General features: G+C 45.0%; 1 long non-coding RNA gene across 1 annotated transcript in view; it reads right to left on the reverse strand.

Annotated features, from left to right (window-relative positions):
• LOC141416926 (uncharacterized) overlaps window positions 1-24,712 on the reverse strand; it is a 129,432-nt gene that overhangs the window by 14,912 nt on the left and 89,808 nt on the right. The window contains exon 5 of the long non-coding RNA XR_012441561.1: window positions 16,245-16,380. This is a non-coding gene — a long non-coding RNA (uncharacterized lncRNA). The remainder of the gene's footprint in view (window positions 1-16,244; window positions 16,381-24,712) is intronic.

Here is a 24,712-nt window from a genome sequence, read left to right on the forward strand (position 1 = left end):
CAGTGTCAGCTAGATTGTCCTGGATGTCCCAAGGCCAGATGCTCCCTATCTACCAGGGCCCACTAGCACTCCAAGAACTATTTTTAGAAAATTTGCAATCCACGCATAGCTTTAGAGAAGAAGGAAATCTATATCCTAATCTTTCTAGTGAGATTTGCCTTAAATGCCACATGGTACTTTCCCAAGAGACACCCTTCAGTATCGCCATGTCCCCTGTCCTAGGCACAAGGACTGCCTATGTTATCATGTTTGGAGCTGAAATGTTCCTGTGTTGGGACAAGGGCAAAGCTGGAAGTCTTTCAATCGTCTATTACACAGGTCAGAATAATATTTCAGTGTAAAGTGTGCCTCTGGGACTAACAGGGGACATACTTTCCTCTTAGAGATGGAACATCCAAGGTGAAATCATGACCCTTTTTATTGAAGGGGATTGTCACCATGCCTTTCATCATCTGTGGGACTTAATTTTGCTGTCACTTCTCCTGGAAAAACAGTCTTCACTGTGGTGAGAAGGCTGTCTTGCAGGAGGACATCACAAGTGGGAAGCAGACCTCTGAACCATGGAGGATGAGACTTCTCCTTGAGCATGTGTATCTCACAGACTCCGATCATCTTTGATTCAGCGTGAACTCAATGCCATCTATAAAGTGAACCGAGGTGATGCTATGCAAGTTATTGGAGTAGTTCAGGTCCCTTCGGTTTCTTTGGGAAAATGAATGTAGCCTGTGTCAAGCCTACAGAGACACACTGCAATCCTCCTCCAGCAAACACTGAGTGTCTGACACTCCTGTCTGATAAGGATCAAGCATATCACCAGCACATCCCTCATCACTTTGGCAAATGAGACCTTTTCATCATCTGTGGGACTTAATTTTGCTGTCACTTCTCCTGGAAAAACAGTCTTCACTGTGGTGAGAAGGCTGTCTTGCAGGAGGACATCACATGATTCTATCACAACCCTTGTCACTGCACTAAATTGCTTATATTACCTGGTCTACCTTAAGGGTAAGACCTATGCCTGATTGGTAATTACATCTCCAGAATCTAGACATAGGAGATGAATAAATGTTTGTTGGTGCCATGATCCAAATGGTCTGAACTTCACTGGGCCATGGACCCTCTATACCCTCTTTGGATGTTGGTCTCAGCTCCCTTCCTACACTGTCCCCTCTGTGGTCTCCCATTCTCCTCCCCAACACAGGGCCAGCTGCTCAGGAAAGGCTCCCTGATCTAGTCAATACTTCAGATTATAGAAGTGTTATAGACTGAATGTGCTGTCATCCCAAAGCATTTGCCACTTAGAGGGGGTTCACAATGAGAGAGTCTCTCTAAGTGCTAGATTTCTCTGAAGAGTGAGCTATTTGAGGAAACAGTACAAGTCTTTCTATCACAATCCTTGGTTCACACCACCTATTGCTATCCCAAGTCGTACATGAGAGCACCCACTGGGAGCAGCAAGTCAGGTGTGTGATGCTGTTGACTTTGTCAGGACAGAGATTATTTGCTTCTGGGACTTGTATTTGTCACCTGTAAAATGAGCTAACAATAGTTTCTATCTCATCAGGTTGTTTGAAGAATTCAACTAGATAATGCATGTAACCAAACTTAAGACAATGCATGATACATAATGCTGTAATTGTCCCATGACAATTTTTACATGACAAACCATGGTCAAAAGCAGCGCACACCGAGAGCCTCTATTCTGGGCAACTCCAGCCAGTGTTCTGCACTGGTTCCCGGAAGGTTTGGAACACTGAGAGGCATGAGCCCTCCATCTTGCCGGTTGGTAGTTCCTGGTGACTCTGCACCAAGAAGCCTCTCTCCTGACCTGGGAGCACAGTGCTATTCATGCAGAGTGGATGGGGTCCCTTCCTGGCTCTCAGATGCAGAGCTTTTTAATGAGGAAAGATAAATCTTTCTACCACCATGATACCAGCTCCTACATTACTTGGATGAAAAATTCTGGTCTCATATTTATAGGCTTTTTTGTTTTATCATATTCCATTTGACTTTGAAGTGTGTTTTGACTATTTTATAAGAGACATCTCCTTTAAAAACTAAAATAATCACAATCCAAAAGTCACTCTAAATGCAGACTGGAAGATAGATATGTTTGGTCTATCTCTGTCTCCTTTTCTTTTTTTCCTTCTCTATAAATTCATCTCTCACTCTCAATAATTTATTTTCCTCCCAGAAAATATTTTACCCATCTCGTCAAAGTCTTTACATAATAGAAGGATTGGGACCACTGATTTCTCGTATACCAGAGCATTAAATATGCTTTTGACAAGGAAGCCCTGTGATGGTTAGTTTTGGGTGTCAACTTGACTGGGCTATAGGGTGCCAAGACATTTGGTAGAAAATAATTCTGGTGTGTCTGTGAGAGTGTTTCTGGATGACACTTGCATCTGTAGACTAAATAAAGCCAATTCCCCTCCATAGTGTGGATGGGCCTTGCAAAATTAAAAGGCCACACAGGACAAAAGGGCTGAATAATAACAAATTCTCCCTGCCTCGCTGCCTTCAAGGTGGACCATCCATTGTCCTTCCCCAGACTCGAACTCAAACTGTCACTCTTTCTGCATCTCAAGCCTGCCAGTCTGCCTCCAGCTCCTGCTTCTCAAGCCCTCACACTCAGACTGGAACTGCACGATGAGCTCTCTTGAGTCTCCAGCTTGCTGACTCAGCCTGCCAATCTTGGAACTTGTCAACCTTCATAATCAAACGCTTTTATAATAAATAATATTAAATTTAAATAATCTAATTACATTTAATTTAATAATTTAAATAAACAAATACATTGCATCCTGTGCATATTACATGTGTAATATATGTGACATATAAATTATAATATAGATAATGTATCCTACTGCTTCCACTTTTCCCTGGAGAACCCTAACACAAGCTTCTTGTATTTTGGTTGCTAGAGTCTCCTATATGAGGGCCAAGTTAGCCTGTTCTCTACTTCTAGAGTAGTGAAAAGCATCCTAACTGAGGCTAAGTGAACTGGGATCCCACCACCCCAACTCCCTCTTCTATGTTCCCCCTTCCCCACTGATATAAACATTGAGGGGGGCTGTCATTTGCATATCAAGTGAGTAAAATGCAGGTTTGCAGACTGTCTGGAAACCTTGATGCTCTTAGAGAGCCCTGAGAGCCATGCTTAATGTAATTTGTGTGTTGGGCTCACAAGTCACCTTCGGTCCTGTGACTGTCAATCAGCCCAGAACTCTGTGTTCAGTGTCGGGTATAACTTCTGCAATCCTGCTTTCCTGACAGATTCTCTCTTTTAGAATTCTGGCTACTCAGAGTTTCTAGGGCACCAAAGCCATCGGCATGGCCAATTCCCATGTGGCTAGCTTTCCTGAACCTCCTGTGGCTTCGTCTAGAGCAGGGAGGTTAAGTGTTCTGCGCTTTCCTTCTCCCAGGGTGATCACAGTCAGCAAAGAGATTCATGGTGGCCATTTTGGGCTCTTGTTGCATCGTTTGTCATGAAAATGAGGTATTAGAATTTCAGCGCCTAATATGCTTCATGAGTTATAGTAGAGAAGAGAGCTGCTCCTTTGGTATTTCCGATAATATGTAGCTTTGTCAAAGGCTGATGGCAAACGATCAGTTCAAAAGTGCCTTGGAAAAGCACACTCTTCATGTCAAATCGGCTTACATTGTGGAAAAAATTACAATCAGTCAAAATGGCATGTGGGGAGAGCACACAGAGTGGGAGAAAGCCATTGTCACCCTCAGGAAGCACTTGTAAGGTGACCCATGTGAATGATGAATGGAGCCCCTCCAAGGCCACTGGTGTGACAACAGCCTGACTGTGGCTTCCTAGCTATGGATTCCCTACCCAGCCTGGCACTCCCTGAGCCTGTCAAGCCTGGTTCTACGTGGAAGAAGAGGCACCGTGTAGATAGATCCATTTGGACATTCGCCACACAACATCCATTGCCAGAAAGGATCTTCTTACCTCAACACTGTGCGCAGAACAGTCACCATTAGGTCTACTTTTCAAGATCCATTTGGAGATAGATGTATTTAAATAAGTTAAACTTCCAATCCACCATGCATTTAGCAGTTTATAGAATTCATGTAGGGAGAAAAACTAGGTCCAATTGCTGAGAAGTCTAGGGAGAAACTTTTAATCCAACTCAAGAACACACATGACCAAGAACTCCCTGACAGTGACAATATTCCAACAATGGCCACAGCAGATGGAAAGTGGGACAAGGTGGATGCTAATGTTCCTTCTGAGCCAGATGTTCTACAAATTTATTATTAAGAAAAAGGAAACAAGGGCTCCTCTTCTTTGGACGGTGTATCAGTAATATTAATAGGTTGCTGGGCAGGAAACCTGGATCTGGTCCCGATTCTAGAGTCCCCTGGGTGAACCACATAGCTTCCCTAGAAGGGGCTCTTCTCAATCTCTAAGGGCCCTTACCATTCTGATAGGCTGGAATTCTCTGAGCCTGGGTAAAAAAGTGCCAACCTTTCTGATATCATTAGAGTGGCAGACTGATGACATACCACCAGAATGGCAAAGAGGGACCAAGTCTAGTAACAATTCAAATTGACTGGTAGTACATGCTTAGAACACCGTGTCAAAGAAGGGTCCTGAGGCCAAGTCCAAGACTACTGGAAGATACTTCCATAAATAATTAGACAAATCTGCCAAAGGGTTGGAGTAGGGAATGTTGACAATAAGCCATGACAATTTATCACCCCTGCAGTAGGACCCTTGAAAATTCAGCTTTTCTAGTTGCAACCATCACAAGTTGCCCTGAGGCACAGCCAGGGAGAGACAGTGGCCAGACAGAATGAGAAGCTGAGGACCTCTGGTGACAGGCAATAGGAGCCCCAAGGCCCCGGGGAATCCAGCTTCTCCCAACATTGCCCTCCTCTGCTTATCATGCTCAAAGTGATTCTTTCAACATTTCAATTGCATTTTATTCCATTTTGTGGGGAAATGACACATCTTGATTTGAAGATTTGTGATGATTTCTGGAAAACATCACTCACAAATGTTCAAGGATTAGTGGACAAAAGCTTCCCTACAGAACATGGATGTTTAACATATGGCCTGAAATAAGACACACAAAAGCACTTTCTGAGGTACAAAGCTGAAGCACTGCAGTGCATCATTAATATTGTTCGTAATCATTTACTCTCATCCCTTCAAAAATGGTACTTCAACTCAACCCACCCGAGCATGGGGAAGATGGGTAGGCATGAATTTTGGAAGGATCAGAGGGGGCTGGAGGAGTGGCTCAAGCAGTAGAGCACCTGCTTTGTAGGAACAGAGATAAATGTAGGATAAAATGAAAGAACTAAGAATCCCACTAAGGTGTCCCAGCCACCTTTTCATTGCCTTTCTCAGCTTCCTCTTTTTTTTAAACTCATTTTTTCTAAATTCCTAAAACAAGGCAAGGACTGAAAACAAAGAAATAGGCTTAATAAAGAGACAGCCAGGAGCTGTTTGTTCCTTAGAATGTCAAGTGGCTGTCACTGTTGGCAAAAGCAATTCTAGATGAACCTTGCCAGTGAAAACTCAATCGATAAGCCTCACTTAAGGCACCGAAGTGGTTGGCAGAGTCTGGAGTTTGATCGCATAGTAGGAAAATGGGCTTCAGCAACTAGGGTCACTGTTTTCCCAAAGACAAGTCATATTTGAAATGTCTTGAATTTGACTGATTTAAAACACTCCTGGCTCAAAACCTGCCTCTCAGCATGCATTTGTCAGGGGTTTCCAGAGAAACAACAAAAGAGGACACTGCTCACCAGGAAGTAGGGGAGACAGAGTCTAAGGAGTTGGGTCCCATGAGTGGGATGGCTGTCAGTTTGAAAACTAGACTAGGAACTACTTTCTTGGAGGAAACTTCCATTTTTTCTGTGTTACAAACTGAATGCTTATCCACCCCCCCGAAAAATCCATATGCTGAAGCCCTAATCACACAATATGATGGTGTTTGGAAAATGAAGTCTTGGGAGGTAGTTTCAGCTAGATGCCCTCGTGATGGGGCTAGCGCCCTTTAAGAGACACCACAGGCTGGTAAAGTGGCTTAAGTGGTAGAGTGGCTGCCTAACAAGTGTAAGGCCCTGAGTTCAAACCCCAGCACTGCAAAAAGAGACACCAGGGAGCTTGCTTTCCTACCATAGGAGGTCACAGTGAAAACACAGCCATCTGCAAACCAGGAGGAGAGACCTCACCAGGAACTGAGTCAGCCAGCACCATGATCTTGATCTTCTCACCTCCAGAACTTTGAGAATGCATGTCTATTTTTTAAGTCACTAGTCTATGGTGCTTTCTTATGGCAGCCTGAGAAGACTCACACATGCTCTATGGCCTTTGGACGGTGCCCACCATCAGAGAGGACAATCTCCTTTATTCAAGTGAAGGAGATTACTTTTGTAGATGTTAGCTAAATCTACAAGATACCCCCAGAGCAACCTCTAAATTAATGTTTGACTAAACAACTGGGTGCTAGAGCCCCATCAAGTTGACACATAACATTGACCAGCAGAAAGGGGCACCTAGAAAGGCTTGAAAGCAACATTGGTCCCTGCCCTGCAGGAAGGCTAAGCGGGAACCCAGCCAGAAAGGACTCTGCTGCAATTCCAGCTTCTCACCCTCTGTGGGAACGTTGGAAAATCTAATCCCTCCCAGAGAAGTAGTCAAGTTTCCACGCACCTAGGGTTATAAATGAATCAACAAAAGTGACAAGGATGATAGTGGTGGCCACCGAGTAACACCACAGTGTGTGCTGATGCAGTAGCTTGTGAACTGTGCTCACAACCACCAATGAGAAATATGCTACTATTGTCATTCCACATAATTTAAAATAAATACACACAGGCACACAAGATTTCCAAATGTGTCCAAGATGAGAGAGACAGTCGGCAGCTGAGGTGACTATGAACTCCTCTGGTCTCTCTCAGAGCCTGTGATCTGGCTCTCTCCTTCCCCTCCCCCATGCTCATTTTGTTCACCTTTGGAACAACTCCCTTGTGACCAATGCTGCCCGATCTGACACCCTATTCAGGCCACGTTGCTAGGTGGCTCTCCAGGGTCCTCAACTTCTCCTCTTATCCTTTTGAAAACAACCAGTCCTGAGCTTTATTGTCTCAAAACACTTCAGGGATACCTTAGCAAGCCATCTCAAGCAAAGATTTGTCAATAACTTTGACACATACCCTGACCTTCCAAGAATAATTTTCATGTCCAGAGAGACTTCCTGAAGCTATCATGCTTCATTATTCTTAAATAATGGAATTTCAGGTGCCATGGATCATGAGGGAGAGATCCTTGCAGAGGTACCCCGATCACATCCTACACTGGTGATTCCCCTTCTACACACACACACACACACACACTACACACATACAACACACACATGCACACTACACACACTACACACACCACACACACCACACACAACATACACACACAACACACACACTACAAGCACACTACACACACATACTACACACACTACGCACACACTACACACACATACTACAGACACTACGTGCTCACTACACACACACTACATGCACACTATACACACTACACACACAACACACACTACATGCACACTACACACACACTACACACACTGCACACACAATACACACACTATACACACTACACACACCGCACACACCACACACACACACACACACACACACACACACACTACACACACACACACCATCTTCCAGGCACAGCTTCTAAATCAAACCATATAACCTTCAGCCAAGTAGAGAGCAGTAACACCCTGACCAGGATTAACTCCAAATAAAGTCTAGGTTGGAGTGGTGAGGCAACATGGAATAGAGAAGAAAGCAGCATGGGGTAAAATTGGTTATAATGATCCAGTGAGCTTTCAACCTCTAATTAATACCACTGGACCTGCTTGATTCTCACCATGAATGCCATTGGCTCTGTAGTAGACAATGGACGGGGACAGGGCCTGCACAGATGCTCTCACTCTAATCCCTGGAACCTGTGAATGTATTGCCCTGTGTAGACGAGGGACTTTGCAGATGTGATTAAGATTTTGGATCTTAAAATGGGGCCATTATCCTGGATTTTCTCAACAGGCCCAGACTAATAACTGACTGGAGTCCAGAAGATGAGGCAGATGGAAGTGAAAGCTTTGGCAGGCTGAAGGACAGGCCACACCATCGCTGGCCCTGCAAGGTAGGGGCCATGTGTGAGGACCAGGAGCTGAGCATGACCCATGCTGGTGGCCAGCAAGGAAATAGAACATCAGCCCTACAACCACAAGGAACCCATCAGCAACCACCTGGAGGAGCTTGGAAATGGGCTCCTCCCCAGGGCCTCCAGAAAGGAACACAGTGCTGACACCATGATTTCAGCCTGGTGACACTCACATCAAATCTCTGACCCATGGAAACCATGAGAAAATAAATCTGTGTTGTCTTAAGCTGAGAAGTTTGTGGCAATTTGTTACAGCAGTAATAGAAACCAAACAGCTGAGCCCACATGGCCACTGGTAGCCCAGAGGCCCAGCATCAATGTGCAGTTTTCAGCTGCTCCTTCTCTGCCCTCTGGTCACGCTATGAAGAGAGCCTGCTGATCCCAGCTTTATTTAGTTCTTTAGGAGCGAGGATCCTACTGGGCTGCGTTCTCGCTTTCAAGATGGAAGTCCATTCCCTTGTGCTCAATTGCTCAGACCAAATCCCCTGATCTGCCAAATGTCTGGTCTTCTCTGTCATCCTAAATGCTCTCCTATCCCAGGTCTTGCAATTTTGATGAAGGCAGCTCCCTGATAATGGAGAGAGTGATGTCTTTAGTCCTAGAAGGCTACTTGGAGGAGGTTAATTTGGACTAGGAGCAAAGCTTGGAGGTCTGAGGAGGGCAAGATCTGCATGGGATATGGTATGAGCAAGTGTGCTGAAGCAGGTTGAGTGAGGTCGTGGTGCCAGGTGCGCTGCAGGAAGGAGACAGGTCCAGTGGATTTAGGAAGCTCCAAGCGTTCGGTGAGCAGAGCGGTCAGGAAGCTGCATTGGGCATGTGCACAGAAGGGGAGGCCATCAGAAAGAGACATCAATACAAGGCTTTGGAGGGTGTTATGGCTTGAATATAAACCCCACCTCCACCCCACCATGTTCAACCCTTGGTTCCCCAGCTGGTGCTGCTAGTTTTGGAGTCTCTGGAAACTTTCGGAGGTGGGGCCTAACTGGAGGAAGCAGGTTACTGGAGGCATGACTTTGAAGGTTATAACTGGTCGCCCATCCCTTCCTCCCTCTCCACTTCCTGTCTAACGCAAGTGAAGAATCACCTGTGTCACATGACCCACTGCCATGATGTTCTGCCCAAGTGCCTAGGGCTGAGCCACCGTGGACCGAACCCTCTGAAACCGCAAGCCAAATAAATCCTTCCTTCTTCAAGGTGTTCTCTTGGGTATTTTGGTCACAGCTAAGCAAAAGTAAATAATACAGAAGGGAAAACATTTGATGCGTGAAGGACTTCAGGTTCAAGGTGAGCAAACTGAATGTAACGGCACAGGAGAGACCTGTGGAAGAAAGGCAGAGAGGTAGGAAAAGATGACAGATGAAGAGGAAAACACATTATCTAAACGCCTACCAAACGCCAGGCATTGTGCTTTGTATAGTTTTCTAATTTAGTTCTCACCACAATGCTGCAAGGTCAGTAGAATTTTCCCTTAATGACAAGTAAAGAAAAGGCCCAGCTAAAATGACCCAAGCATTGTATGCACATATGAATAATAAAACAATAAAAAAAAGCACAAAAAAAAAGGCACAGCTATGTCTCCCAGCTCACAGAGACAAACCGCAATTCCACATGAGATGCTGAATCCATCCCACACAGAGCCCTCATCTTCCCACCTCTTCTCATACAAGCATAGAGTTAATACATGTGGAATCCAGAGCAACTCTGGCTGCAGAGAACGGTCCTTGTCATTTACCCTGTGTCTCTCTAATTCATTTTCATCAAAAGAAAAGTCTCCCTCCAAGAAGAGAAGTAATGGGCTAGGCAGCAAGGGCTAGGCCGCTCTGGGAGAGTGTCATCACATGCTCAAACACAGAAGAAAATGAGGCAGACATTTTCATCCTGGCAAATATTCAAGTGCGAGTCACCCACAGTTACTTCCCAGTCAAGTGCCAAAGACACTGAAGGTGTCACCCACTCCCTTACTCTGGTGCTTCCCCTTCCTTCCATCAGGAACCACATTGTTCCTGTGGCTACAGTGCAAGGCTTAACAAGACAGATTGCTTCTCCTTTTCCTAGGGGATTATTAAAGAATTCTGTCTCCAAGCCAGCAATTACACTATTAGCTAACAGCTTTATCCTTGGAAATAGTTCTCTTTTATCCCATACCTAACTTGTTCAATAATAGCAACTTTTAAGTCCTAGAAAGACTTCTTTTTTTATATATTGTACTTTACAGTAGCATGATTTGGGCAGGAACCATTGCAGTGCAGGGTATTTCTTGAGGATTAATGACAAGTTAGAAGGAATAGCTACAAGACTAAAAGCAACTAATCCATTCAATTCTTGTGTTCTTTTTCTTTTCCTCCTCCCCCAGCTTTGTTAAAGTAGAACTGACAAATCAAAACTGTATCACGTTTGCCTTGCATAGCACCTTTTGATATATGTATACATTGTGAAATGATTAAATCATGTTAACACATGCATTGCCTCAACATATTTGGGGAGGTGTGATGAGGACGTTTAATGTGGACTGTCAGCAATTTCCAAATGCACGGTACACTATTATTAGCTACAGTCCCTGTGCTCTGCGGTGGATCTCCAAACTCACTCCTGCCTAACTGGAACTTTCTACCCTTTCACCAACTCTCCCCCATTTCCACTCCACAAAATGGAGCCTAAAGCCCCATTTCCAGGGCTACTTTTTACCTTGTGCACCTAAGCCTCCAGGCATTCAGCTTCCTAAAGTGCTCAGTGGGGTTAATGGCAGCCCCAGCCTCACTGGAGCACTGAGTGAATGAGCAGGTGAGGCACCTGGAGCAACATGTACACACAGTGCTGTGTGTCCCTCATCAGAGTGATGTGCTCACCATCCCTAGGCAGGAGCAACCGGGCCGCACAGCTGGATCTCCACAGTGTCCTTCCAATACAACCTCTGCTTGCCGTGGTTTTTCTCTTTACTTTCCACTCATTTTCTGAATGATGCTGATAGGAACAGCTAAGGGTCATAGCTCAGAGAGTACAGGTCTGAAGCCAGAATGTTGACACTGAACTTCAGGACACTTGATAGATAAGAAGAATGTGAGGTCCAGTAAGATGGGGTGGCTGGTCCAAGTTCACACAGCTGGTGACTCAGTGAGGTCACTGGCTTAGAAGCCATACCTGCTGACTGCTGATGGGTGCTCAGTACCTCCCAAGGTAGGCCTGAGTCTTAAGTGCTGCAATGAAGGTAATTTCAAATCCTGAAGACTATGATGGGAGAGCAGCTGCTTGCCATGACTTCTGGAGACAGGACATGGCGGCCAGAGCACATCAGCTAAAGATGAACAGAAAAATGCTTTCTACAGACACCTGTTCTTGGGACTTCGATCCACCACCATGAGAGATGGACAGGTCTCCTATGAGTGCTTGGAGCTGAGGTCTGGGTGTATTATAGAACATCTTATAGTGTTTATAAGATGCTGGCCCATCCTTGGGGCTATCAGGGTGAGTTCTTGTCACCCATCACTCTCCATTGATCAAACCTTTCCCCAAGAACTGCCAAAGGGACTCCCGAGACACCAGATAGTGATGTACTGATGCCCAGAGACAGCTGATCTCACCCCTCCCCACAGCAGGTTAGGGCACAGTGCAGGTGTGAGTACCATGGCTGCCCACCCCACATGACTCCCCAGGTGTGGAATGGGATCCTTGCTCTTGCACTAGCTGTCTCCAGGCTCCCTCTACATGACCACATTCTCTTCCCCACCAAGTCACTAAAAGGTTTCCTACCCAAACTACCCTCGTGCTGGGCTGTCACCATATGCAAGTTACCAGACTAGCTGGCCTTCGGAGACATATAACTTAGCTGAATAAAAACTTGATATGCCATAGGAAGAGGAAGACACTGGTGAGTTGAATTAATTAAGCTAATTAACTTTATCAATGTTTGTTTCAGAATATTTTGTGTAAAGACCACTCCGTGTATTTTAAATTATCTTCTCTCTTCCCCTCCCTAGAGGTAAATGCCATGATGCTTTTCTGTGTATCTTCTAGTACATTGGTCATCTTTTTACTGTATGTATTTCTTCATGTGATTTTTAAAGTTACACAGATGTTACCAACTGTGCATATTACTCTACAATTTGATACATGTCAGCCTAACTCACACCTCTTAACTTCTATCTAAAATCCATGAAATGAACTGGGGGCTGGCATCTCACACCTATAATCCTAGCTACTTGGGAGGCTGAGATCATGAGGATCAAGGTTCAAGGCCAGGCCAGGCAAATACGTCACAAAATCCCATCTCCTAAGTAACCCAAGAAAAATGGACTTGGAGGTGTGACTCGAGCTGTAGAGAGACAGCTTTGCAAATGCAAAGCCCTGAGTTCAAACTCCAGCCCCACCAAAAAAAAAAATCCACCATATGAATGTTTTCCAAAAGTGAATTAAATCTTTTTGTTTGTGAGCATTTGACCATATAAAGCCATGTGCAATGCTTATTTTTCCCTATTCTTGCCCTAAATTGATAAACTTTTCTTTCACTCCTCACTTAGAAGTTTAGAAATAATACATCCTGTTCTCATTCTGCTGATGGTCCTCTTACACGTTCAGTAGCATGGTTAACAGTCTTAAGGCTGATCGATACATCTAGCTCCCCCAAAATGTAAATCCCTTAGAACTCATCTTTAATCTTCTGCTTCTATCTGCCATGGTTTTTGTTCAATGTCTTAATGCTACCTTTTTATTGTCAAATTATTCTTTTAAAAAAATAGACCATTAATAATATTTTTACATGTAAGGCAGAGATTTATCAGACTATTTTTGTGCCCCCTTGCTCCTTTATGGATTGTTAAGAAAATTCTTTTAACAAGAATTTATGAAGAGAAAACTTTCACATAGTTAGAAATGTCTCATTTGCGCCTGCTTTGAATCATAGTTTAGCTGAGTATAAAATCTAATGGAGAATGTTAGCACCAGCCCCTCAAAGGTATTGTTACTGAGTATATTGTTACACTCTTGAGTCTATTGCTGCTGATAAGAATTCTGCTTATAACCTAATTTTCCTTCCTCCATACAAGGATCTTCAATTTTCCTCTTTCCTTCAGTGATCTACAGGCTCACTGTGATGGACTTAGATGTGGACTGATCTTTTTAATCTGGTTTTGAACTTTGTGAGCTTCATCCATTTATAGCTCAGGCATTTCTTCAGTTCTGGAAAATACTCAGTAGTTATCTTTATCTATCTAAAGCTTTGCTGTTACACATTTCTTCTCCCCATTCTTTCCATCATGCCTTGTGGACACACGTTGTAGGAATGCATGCCTGGTAGATGTGCATCTGCCCTCCACATTCATGTTTACAGATGATAGTAGGTCTGTGCTACATTCAAGATGATTTCCTCAGCTCTATCTTCTAGCTTGCACACTGTTGTTTATTATTTACCTTTCCTGTCTGTCCTTCTAGTGAACAGTTGTAGCATTGAGATGTTTTGTTTCTATACAATGAAGACTTGCACACCCACATCTATTGCAACATTACTCACAATAATCAGGCTAAAGAAACAGCCCAGATGCCCTACAATGGATGGAGGGATGAATGAACTAAGAAAATGTGATATATTGCTGGGTGCAGGTGGCTCATGCCTGTAATCCTAGCTACTCAGGAGGCAGAGATAGGGAGGATCGCAGTTCAAAGCCAGGTTGGGCAAATGGTGCCTAAGACCCGATCTCAAAAATACCCATAACAAAAAAAAAAGGGTGGTGGAGTGGCTCAAGGTGTAGGCCCTGAGTTCAAACCCTAGTACCAAAAAAAAAAAAAAAAGAAAAAGAAAAAGAAAATTGATATATATATGTATATGTATATGTGTGTATAGATATATATATATAATATATATTCCACGGAATATTCAGCCATAAAGAAGAATGCAATTTTGTTGTTTGGATGGAACTGGAGAACATCACATTAAGTGAAGTAAACCAGGTTCAGAAAGGCAAAGGTCACATGTTTTCTCTCATTCGTGGAAGACAGATGCAAATACAAACAGAGCATTATCGTGTGTGTAGAATATGTTTCCAAAAGTGGGACTGTTAGAGGAGACTGAGGGAGGAGGAGAAGAAGAAAAGAATGGCAGGGAGTGAGTAATGTTGAAATACATCTCATCTGTGCAGGAACAAGACGCAACAGCTCCTGTTGGCTGAAGACAACTAGCAGTATAGTGGAGAGCTCATGACTCAATAAAGACATTAAGTTTACATTTCACTAAATACCACAGTCCCTGTGCATGTTTTTAAAAATAAATACACCAAGTATGGTGGTACACATTTGTAATCCCAGCTACTCAGGAGGCAGAGACAGGAGGATGGTGGTTCAAGGTCAGCATGATCTGAAAAACAAATTATAAAAAAAGGCTGGGGGTGTCGCTCCATGGCTCAAGTGGTAGAGCACTTGCAAGTGAGAACCCTGAGCTCAATCCCCAGTACCACACACACACACACACACACACACACACACACACACACACAAAAGATAAATATAAGCAAGATAGTTGTTCAGAGTAAGACAAAGTTTGGAGCCCATGCAAGAACACCTCAGCCCACAGGTTGGGAGAGCTGATTAGGATATCCTGAAGTCTACCATGGCCAGAGTTGGCCATGTACACCAGAGGCTAGAATTTCAGTAGCTTCACAGAGCAAGCTTTAAAGGGAGGCTTCCTTTTTCACAACATCAGTGATGCCAGCATTTACAGCCCACCTCCTTTCTCCAAGACAGGGGAGGGGATAAAAATGAATAAAAGAGAGAGCAGGGAATTGCTTCTGGGATGCCAAGCAGGAAGGAAGAGGGGGTGGTGGGGGCAACACTGAGGCATAGCCCAGTCTCATGAGGACAATTCTACCCCTTCTGCTGTGGGAGGTCAAGTCCCTGAGCACAGCTCTCCTGTGCGTGTACCCCTCCATTCACATCGCTCCGTGGCCTTCCCATCCTCTCCTCTCCCACCCACACTCCCATGTACACACTTGAGTGTACCCACAGACAACTCCTCACTATCCAGAGCTGCCTGGATGGGCTGCACCAAAGTAAAACTAACTACAGCCATTCATGAGCTGCTTATCATTCATGCCTAATTACCGATCAGTATAATAACCGTGGTGCGTGTAATTAATTACATGTTTGATTAGCTTTATTGTGAGTTTTCATTTCATATCAATCCTGAACTGGCCTGTGAACATGGCCATGACTGTCTAGAGGGCTGGGGTTACTGGCAGGAGGAAGGACTGAAACTCAGCAGTTACTCATCCGTTGGAACCAATGGGGAAGCAGATGACAGATGGCCAAACTAAACTTAACTGACTGACCCAAGGGTGTAAGGGTGGTTCTGGAGATGAGCAAAGCCAGTGGAAACCAGCACAAAGAGGGGACGGCAGTAAGGACAGAGCAGGAGCAAACTCAAGGTGAAGGAGAGGTTCAAATTCGGGCTGAATACAGCTGAAACACTTGGGCAGAAGGTGTGTGTTTAAGGTAACATTGGGTCCATGTTACAAACTTGGTATATTTGAAAAGCACTGGATCCGGCAGGTGTGCCCTAGAGAGCTAGAGTAAACATACCAGTGTCCACAACAGCAGCAGTCACCATAGCCAAAAGATGGCCATCAGTGAGCTGTGGTCCACCAGACAGTGGAATATGACACAGCCTTAAAAAGGGAGGGAATGCTAGTACACGCTGCAAAACAACTGATGTGAGGTCAAGTTCATAGAGACAGAGTACGGTGGTGGGGGTTGGGGTGGAGTTAGAGTTGAACAGGTGCAGGGTTTATTTTGCAGAATGACAAGATTCTGGCCCTGGGTGCTGGTGATGGCTGAGAGCACTGTGAGAGTGCTTGACACCACTGACTATGCACTTGAAAATGCCTAGTGTGGAAGTCTGAATGTCAGATGAGTCTTACCACAGCAAACAAAAACCCACGGCGAGTTTGGATGTGGGGAGTGAAGAGGCTAACAGCAGGCAAAGCACTCAATCATCCATGGGGTGTTCAGGCCAAACTGAGGGGCAGGGATGGGGGATTCATACCCAGTGGGCTGGTGTTTTCTCCAGACCGTTCCTCCTCTAGTCTCTCCTCCATGACAGTGAGGGTGGCCTGATGACCAGAAGTCACACTGCAGACCACAAGACTGGAGCCAGAGTCAGCTGCCAAAGAATGAATTTACTGCAGAAAAAAAAAAAAAGGCACCCAATGAAATCTGCAAAATAAACATCTTTGGATTGTTACGTAAAGAAATATTTTTAAATGTCTGTCAGTTCCTATCCTGAATTGCTTCAATTTTTAAGAGGTTTTATAAAAATACATATGTAAGGAATACTTAGCGTTCGTTATGCACTGGTAATTTGACAGAAGCTCAAACAGAGAGGTCAAAATCCTGGGGCCAGGCTGAGTTGAGCAGAGCGGCCACCGGCAGAGCCCATGCTGCCCCTAAGCGCCCTCTAGTGGCAGATGCACCCCATCACCAGGCCCACAGTGTGCAGGCCAGCCTAGCCTCTCCATGTGTCTTTTCCCTGCCTTTGGCAGCTGCTGTGAGGGTTTAGGTGGCAAGTGGCAAGAGTAATTAATCATCCCTGTGCACATCTTGATCACACTTTAATAAAATCATAAATCAATACTTCACACTGAGCCAGATCCCCAGAAGTCTCAGCCAGTGGCACAGGAACAGGAGCCAAGCCAGCAAGCATGTCAGAGCAGCTGGGGACAGCTGGGCATAGTTAAGGGTTCTTCTGATACCACCCCATAAGAAGAGTGCCTGGAATCCACCATGACACAGCAGATCCCTCGGCCTGGCTTCTCTGGGGTACTCAATGCTGAGCTGGACCTTGATGGCCTGGACTTCAGGTTACATGAGTTCTGAGCACCTGTGCAGCCACTCCTGTCCATGAAAGATGGACATCTACCCAGACCCCATAGTACACACCCACAGCCCCACCCTCCCAAGGCACCCTCCCTCTCAGCCCAGCAACTCACCTAACCCAGAAGCCCTGTTTCCCTGTCCTGGGGGATCCCAGGGAGCAGCAGTGTCCTGCTCTCCTGAGAATTTATTTCAATATCACCCTCCATTAATTTTGCCACAGAAATGCAAGCAGACTCACCTAAAAAAGATGCAGACTGGAAAAGCCAATTTTAGAAAAGCCAATTTGTCAGCTCTAGAAATATCCTCTTAAACACACACACACACACACACACCATTCCTTCATGTGTCCACCAGCAGATGGACTCTGCCTGGGAGTTGTGACATTTGTAGAAGAGATGGCTGCAGATTTTTCATTTGTCCTTGTCATTAGATCTTCCAAGGCCCTGTCTCTGTCCCCTCAAAAACAACTTCAAAAATATTTCAGTGATAATATAAGCTATATATATAAATTGAAAATAAATAAAATGCTCTACTTTTTTAAAGAAGGTATAATAAGAATATATAATAAAATGGAATGTTTCCTGTTTGGACATACATGTCTTCAAAAATAGCAATAAATTGAATGGTCTGTGTCTGAGAAATATGTAAGATGAATAAATGTGATTAGAGAAAAGTAGGAACAAAAGCCATTCCATACATCCATACAAGTTTTCCCATACATTTGGGGGGGGTGGGGGAGAGAGAGAAAGGTGGTAAGATTAAAAACCTTGAAAAGCACTCTCTTTAGAGCTGGTTGTGATGGCTTACACCAGGAATCCTAGCACCACAAAAGCAGAGGCCAGCCTGGGCCACATAGCAAGGCCCTGTCTCAAAATACCGAAACAAACAAGCACATAAAGCACCGTGCTTATGTATAAAATGGAGTTAGGTTCTGGGCTTAGCAGTTGTGGGCAAATTCACACCTTTATGAGCGAGGTTTTAAAGGGATGCAGAAAAAGAACAACTGTTTCTTGGGCGCGGTACCATCCTTCACAGAGGACATCCCTGGCCTTCTTCCTCCTGCTGCCCACAGTGGTCCCTTGTGTGACAATCAGAAACGTCCCCGTGAGTTTCCAGTCAACCCGCAGTGGGCAGTGTTAGCCTGGCCGTGAATCCCTGAGCTGCAGGGACACCAGAGAGGCTGACTTCCCTCCACTTCACGAGTTTGCATGTGAGTATCAGGGCATCCAAAGGGCTTGGAATGACAGGGGAACCCAGATTGTGGAAGAAAAGGGAGAGAAAGATCAAAGCTGAAGTGAGTTTGAGTGACCTGGAACGATGTACAGCCAGTGGCAGGCTGCAGTCAGAGCACAGGGGTTGGCTGCCTCTCCCCACAGTTCTGCAGTCAGGGACAGCACTCAAGACCCTCAGAATCAGCCTGACAACCGGCGGGAGTACTGACACCAACGAAATCAGGATGCTTTGAAAGCCTGTTGTGAAACACTGCCAGCCCACCACTCAGTACAGCCACAATGTAAATGGGGGAGAAAACAGGAAGAGAGTTTTAAGAAGGGGCGGATTCAGCTGCTGACGTTTTGATTGGGAATACATTTTGAGTTTAGGAATGATAATATTTAAGGACTACTTAGTCTATATTTTGCTTAGGAAAACAGAAATTAGAGCTGAACAATTCTCACTTTCTTCAGTCCTGGAGAACAGAGTGATTGCCTTAGTCCAATGCTTGGAGTAGTGGGTGCTGGGGGTTCTGTCCCTGCTCTACCCTTGTAGCTGAAAGAGGTATCTGGGAAACGGCAGGGTAGAGGGAGAAAGAGGAGGGCTAGGTGTACACTGTGACCTGGATAAAATAGCCCCCAAAGGCCTATGTGTCAAAGGCTTGGTTGCCAGCCTGTGACACTGTTGGAAGTGGTGGAGCCTTTAGAGGGTAGGGCCTGGTGGGCGGAAGTTAGGTGACTGGGGGCGCAGCCTCAAAGGGAACACTGGGACGTTGTTCTCTTCCTCTGTCTCTATTGCTTCCCATCTGCTGTGAGGTGAGCAAATTCCTTCATCACAAGCGCCCCTACAATGTGCTGCCCCACACAGTCTCCAAGACAATCTCCCTGCCAACCATGCACCGGAACCCCAAGAACTGTGGGCCAAAGAAAGCCTTCCTCTTTGTAATTGACTTGTCTTGGGTATTTGTCACAGCAGTGGAAAGCTGGCTAACAGTGTAGATGAAGCAGATCCCACCCTCCTGTTCACAGGACATGAAGACTGTCTTCTCCACCAAAGTCTAGTCAGGCACCTCTGAGCCTGCTCTCCAACTAGCCTCAGCTTTGGCAGATCAAAGCTGCAGACTGTGAACACAAATTATTTCAGCCGCACCCACCCCCACACTAAAAGACTTCAGCAAACACTGACAGTTTCCAGTGACTCAAGGCAGCATCTCTAACATGACCCTAGCCCTCCAAAGTGCCTGCCTAAGCAGTTCAAAGCTGCCAGGAGACTTGCCTTGGCTCCAGCCACTGGTGACAGTGGCTCCCATAGAGCAGCTACCTCAGGAGGCTCACAGTTACAAGTCCCGTCTCTCCACTTTGTGATACACACCTTCCACCACCCTGAATGTGCTGTCTGGCATTCTCTTTGAACTGTAGGCGTCCAGGGGAGTAATCCCATGCCTCCCAACCAGACGAGTACCTGGGCACCTCCCTCTAACCTGCACCCCAACCTCCTTTCACAGGCATCGTAGTTTGTCACCAGGTGACAGCTCAGTTCCCCTTCTCTTTAGAACACCTTCCCTCTGCCCAGTTCAGAGTAGACCTTGGCCCACACAGAGCAATGATTCTCTCTGAGTGATATCCAGCCTGGCCCCTGGAACCAATGTCCACCTTCACAGAGGACAGAACACCTGTGCTTTCCCAAGACCATATTCCTTCATGGAATTCATGGTTACTTTTTTCTTTCAATGCTGCCTGGCCCCACCGAAGGCTTTAAGGAAGTTCTGATGGCTGAATGTCTGAGGATTTATGTAAAGCTCATGGATCAAGGAAGGTAACAGGTGGACAGAAGCAACCTGCACTCCAACCACCATCTTCCCTCCATCCCTGGGCCCTGCCAGGCCAGGCAGTGCCCCAGCAGCAAGGCTCCCTCTGCATCGATCTGGAAGCCTGCAGGCCACAGAACTCCTGTGGCCCACACAGGAGCTGCTCCATAATGAAGCTCCCTTCACGTTCACATTCATCACTGTCTGGGAGTGGGGCCGCACTTAGCCATGGGAAGAATATTAAGTTAACAGGGACACATTAAGTGCTGGTGTAAATTAAAAGCCAAATCATTCTATAATCAAATAGTCATTATTCCAAAAGGAATTACTCACTGGGAACGCTTTTATCAGTATTTATTGCCCTATTATATTATAATGGGTTATTTAATAATAAAGAAATACATTATATTGATTAGAACCTAGCACTGGATTCAGACAAAATTGCAGAGGTCCTATGTATATTTTCATTCATCCTATAATTTATTCCTCACTGATGTGCTTTCATTTTGCCCTCATCTGCAAAATGAACAGTTAAGGACATACAGTTGTACTGACTCCCTGCCTGCCAGGAATAATGCACAGGGACTCAATGAACCAGTCTTCAGGTGGGTGTTGTTTTTTTCTATATGTATAGAAATTAAACATTCCTGTTTCAATGCATCTCCTTTGCTCTGGGGTTGGGAACAGGCAGTCCCTGCCTGTGACCCAGTGGGGAAGAAAGAACAGGCAGGCCATTGGGATTGTCCCTAGGGGGGAGGGAACAGTGGGAAGTGGAGGTAGAGAAGGAAGTGAGGAGCCCAGGAAGGAGGCAGGAAGCAAAAGACAGGAGACAATCCAAAAAGGAAGGGGAGAAGAGAAGATAGAGTATGGAAAAGGAAATAAAATTAGTGAGTCATATATTTAAAAACTTGTCAATTGTGAGTCAATAAAAACATAGGCTTTAAGATTCTCTTTGCTACTAGTTCAGGAAAGAAATCAACATATTTTATCAGTTTTCTGTGAAGTTAACCTTTTATTTTACCAGGCTGTAAGATATCTAGGTCTTAATCAATTGTTAATCAAACACAATTATTTCCCCCAAGAGACTCAGGTGATCTTCAGGTGCCCTTATTTGAAAATGCTTGGGCATGATATTCAAAGGGTGTGGAACCATGGTTTTGCTTATTTTCAAGTTTTGGACTAATTTTCCTATAAATCCTCCTAATTGAAAATTATAGCACCTTCACTGAGAATAAAACACCAGAGCTGTGCTGGTTTCCAGGCCCAGCACTCAGAGCAGGGTGCCCATCCCCTGCTTTCCTGAATAATCCACCACTTTTTCCATCCTCACCCCAAAAAAAATCTCTTCTGCAGAATTAACTTTACCCTGAGAGAGGTCTGGCCTCTGTCTCATCTCCTGGGAGGGCCTCCAAATCCTTACTCTCCCCCTAACAACAAGAGTATCCATGGACATGGTGGGCCCCTTGGACCACACCTGAGAGTTGATGCTAACCAGGGACTCAGGCTGGGGCTAACCTCACCACTGGTCTTAGGGAGGGAAGTGGCCATTAGAGAGTTAAAACTTTGAGCCCAAGATACCAGCCCAACCTCCAGGAAGAAAGGGGGACAGGAGATGCCACAAATCAATCAGTCATACCAAGGTGAGAAAGCCTAATAAAATCTCAATTTAAAGCCCAGGCAAGCTCCCTGATTGCCAATACACTTTTTATTTTCACAAGTCAATGCCAGGAAAGTAATAGAACCCTCCCAGCCTTCTTCATCTTATGTGTCCCTTCCTCTGATTGGGTCTAATTTGAATCTTTTGCTGTAATAAAACTTCCCTGAACTCTCTGAGTCATTCTAGTAAATTACTGAACCTAAAAGTGATTTGGGGACCTCAAATTTGTAACCAACTGCTTTGAGGAGAGAGTGGCCCCTGGGCCCCCAAATTGACAACTGGTGTGTCAGAAACTTGGGCAGTCATAGCAGTTGTAAAGGATGGTGCCATCAGTGTTGAGTTTGGCTATTTCTGAGTGCTTTTCTTCTTAGTTATCCTGTGCTACATAACAAGCTACCGCAAATTTCATAGCTTAACACTACATTTATGGTCCGTCATTTTCTGCCTGTAGGAATCCAGCACAATTTAGCTGGTTCCCTTTTTCAGGATCTCCCGGTAAGTTGCAATCATGTGAGGCTCTACTGCTGAGCTCACGTGGCTAGTGGCAGGATTCAGCCCCTCACAGGCTGGGAGAGAGTCTCACTTCTTTAATGGCTGCTGGCTGGAGGCCACCCTCAGTTCCCTGTCACATGGGTCTCTCTGGATGGCAGCTTGCTGCATCAAAGCCAGCCGAGGAGAGTCAAGAGAGTTGGCCAGCAGGACAGGAATTACAATGCCATGATTCTGTGGAGTGGAGGGGACACACAGCTATGAAACAGGACAACTGGGGCCTCTTTAGGTTCTGACCACCACACCTGCCATCACTAGGAATGCCCAGGGTTGAAAACGCTTTACTTATTTTAAGTTAAACTATGTTATCACCCCCCAGACTGCAGTTTATTCACTCAGTAACATCCACCCTTGCCACTCTCCCCATCCAACCCTTGACTCACCGCCCACAGATCTACAAAGAGAGCAGGGCTGAAAATTAGGCAGGAGACACGCTAGGCCTCAACCAGCTGGCTTTTATTTGTGCCCTTGAAGAGCCCCTGTCTCAGTGCTGAGAACATTAAGATTAATGGCTCGTGGTGGCTGCCCTTAACCAGCCCAAAATTCAGGCTTCATAACCAGAGACTGGCTCATTGCAGACATTGGGGAGTGACATAACGTGTTTTAGGAAGAGACTATGGGCAAGGATATGTAGGGTGGAGACAGAATTTTCAACTTTTCAACTTTTTGCAATTATTGGGACTCTCATTCCTTTAATCAAGCCACAGCACCTGAAGTCCCTGAAGCAAGGAGATCCATCAGCAGGAGCTGGACGGTAGAAAGAGCCAGTCATCCTCCATCATTTTCCCTGGGGAGCAGAAAGAGCAGGCCATGCCCGGAGCAGCAGGGTCCTCTCCTTTTCGGTCACCTTCCTTGATGCCACCACCCATCTGGCATTCCACAAGACAGCCACTCTCTAGAAAGACAGCAATGACTCAGTGCCACACTGGCTGCCAGGAGACCTGTGATCCATCCTCTTCTCCAAGGGTGGTTCTAATGATAAAACTGTTGGAACCAACTGGGAAAAAAGAGGTCATGGAGGCCTCCACCCTTGTCATACAAATAAGGAGGGATCCACGGTCACCAGTTTCTATCCTCCAGTTCTCCAGTCATGACTTACTCCCATGTTCATGACAGCAGATGGACCCTTTCCTTGGCCCTGGCTTCTCTGCTGTCTATATGATATCACATTTCTGGACCCCTCCGATGCATTCAGTTCCACATATAGCACCACTAAGGAATAAAGCACTGAAGAATGGCCCGCTGGCTGCAGCATTCCTGTCACTGTGAAGTGCCTTCAGCCCCCTTCAGAATGTGAATGACCACAGCCACCTTCAGTGTTCAGTCTCTCCAGCCTCCAGGAATCCCATACATGCTTGCCCAGTGAACCTGGACCTCCGTTTTTCAGCCAGAGTGAGGTCATTTTTCTCTCCACATGCCTCTTCCTCTTTCATTTTCCATCTGGTTCTTCCTTCCCTCCTGCTTCTTGCCACCAACTCGTCACACTATAGATATGGCAGGCTGAACTGGACCATTGTACTAAATTTTATATTTGTGATTTTTATATTGAAAACAGGGAAGGAAACTGTTCTAGAGTCATCTCTTTCTGAAACATCTTTGGTTCTTTTTACATGTAAAATAACTCCATTAATATTGTAAACAATGTTCTTAAAGACTTATCTATTCCCTGAAGCTGTTTCACATTCAAGCAAAAAGAAGGCTTCAATCCAGCTGCTGTCAGTCGGTACACAGGACTTTGCTATAAACTGTTTGGTCCACAGCTCTACACTGATGCTACCATTGGGACCAAAGCTTATTAAGAAACCCTTTGCCTCTGTGGCAGCAGAAAAGAGCCTAGAAGACCCTTTGTGTTTCAAGGAGAATCTAATTCATTTAATGACAACTAGTGCAAGACAAACAGAGAAAAAGACAGGAAGAGAGCAACCAAACATACTAACAGAAAAGTAGCAATAGCCAGAAACATGTGACCATGAAACAGTGGGAAATGAGGCCCAATATTTTGCTGCATCTTTTTTTTAAATCTTACAAATTCCTCTACTGAGGAAGAAAAGTGAGCAGATATGTGGTAACTTGGTGGAGAGTGAGGTAGTAAAGAAACAATGAAGCATGGACAAACTCGGGAAATCCATCAAAGAAATAAGTATGAACTTGGAAGGAGAACAGAGCAAACCACTTGTATATATTCTGACATAGACACTAAGTTATCTAGGGAGATGAAAATTATACAAGTGAACAGAATGAAAACAGACTGAATTTAAGAAAGCTAGAGAGAATGTGATACATGTAGAAAAGGGGAAAAGCAAGCCAAGGCATGCATAATTGAATTTTTTCAAAAGAAAATCAAAATAATGGAACAAATCAAATTTATAATTTAAGAACTCTTTCTTGAAATGAAAATTTGTGTAAACACACT

This window comes from Castor canadensis, chromosome 2 (assembly GCF_047511655.1).
Source record: "Castor canadensis chromosome 2, mCasCan1.hap1v2, whole genome shotgun sequence".
NCBI classification, from domain to species: Eukaryota; Metazoa; Chordata; class Mammalia; order Rodentia; family Castoridae; genus Castor; species Castor canadensis.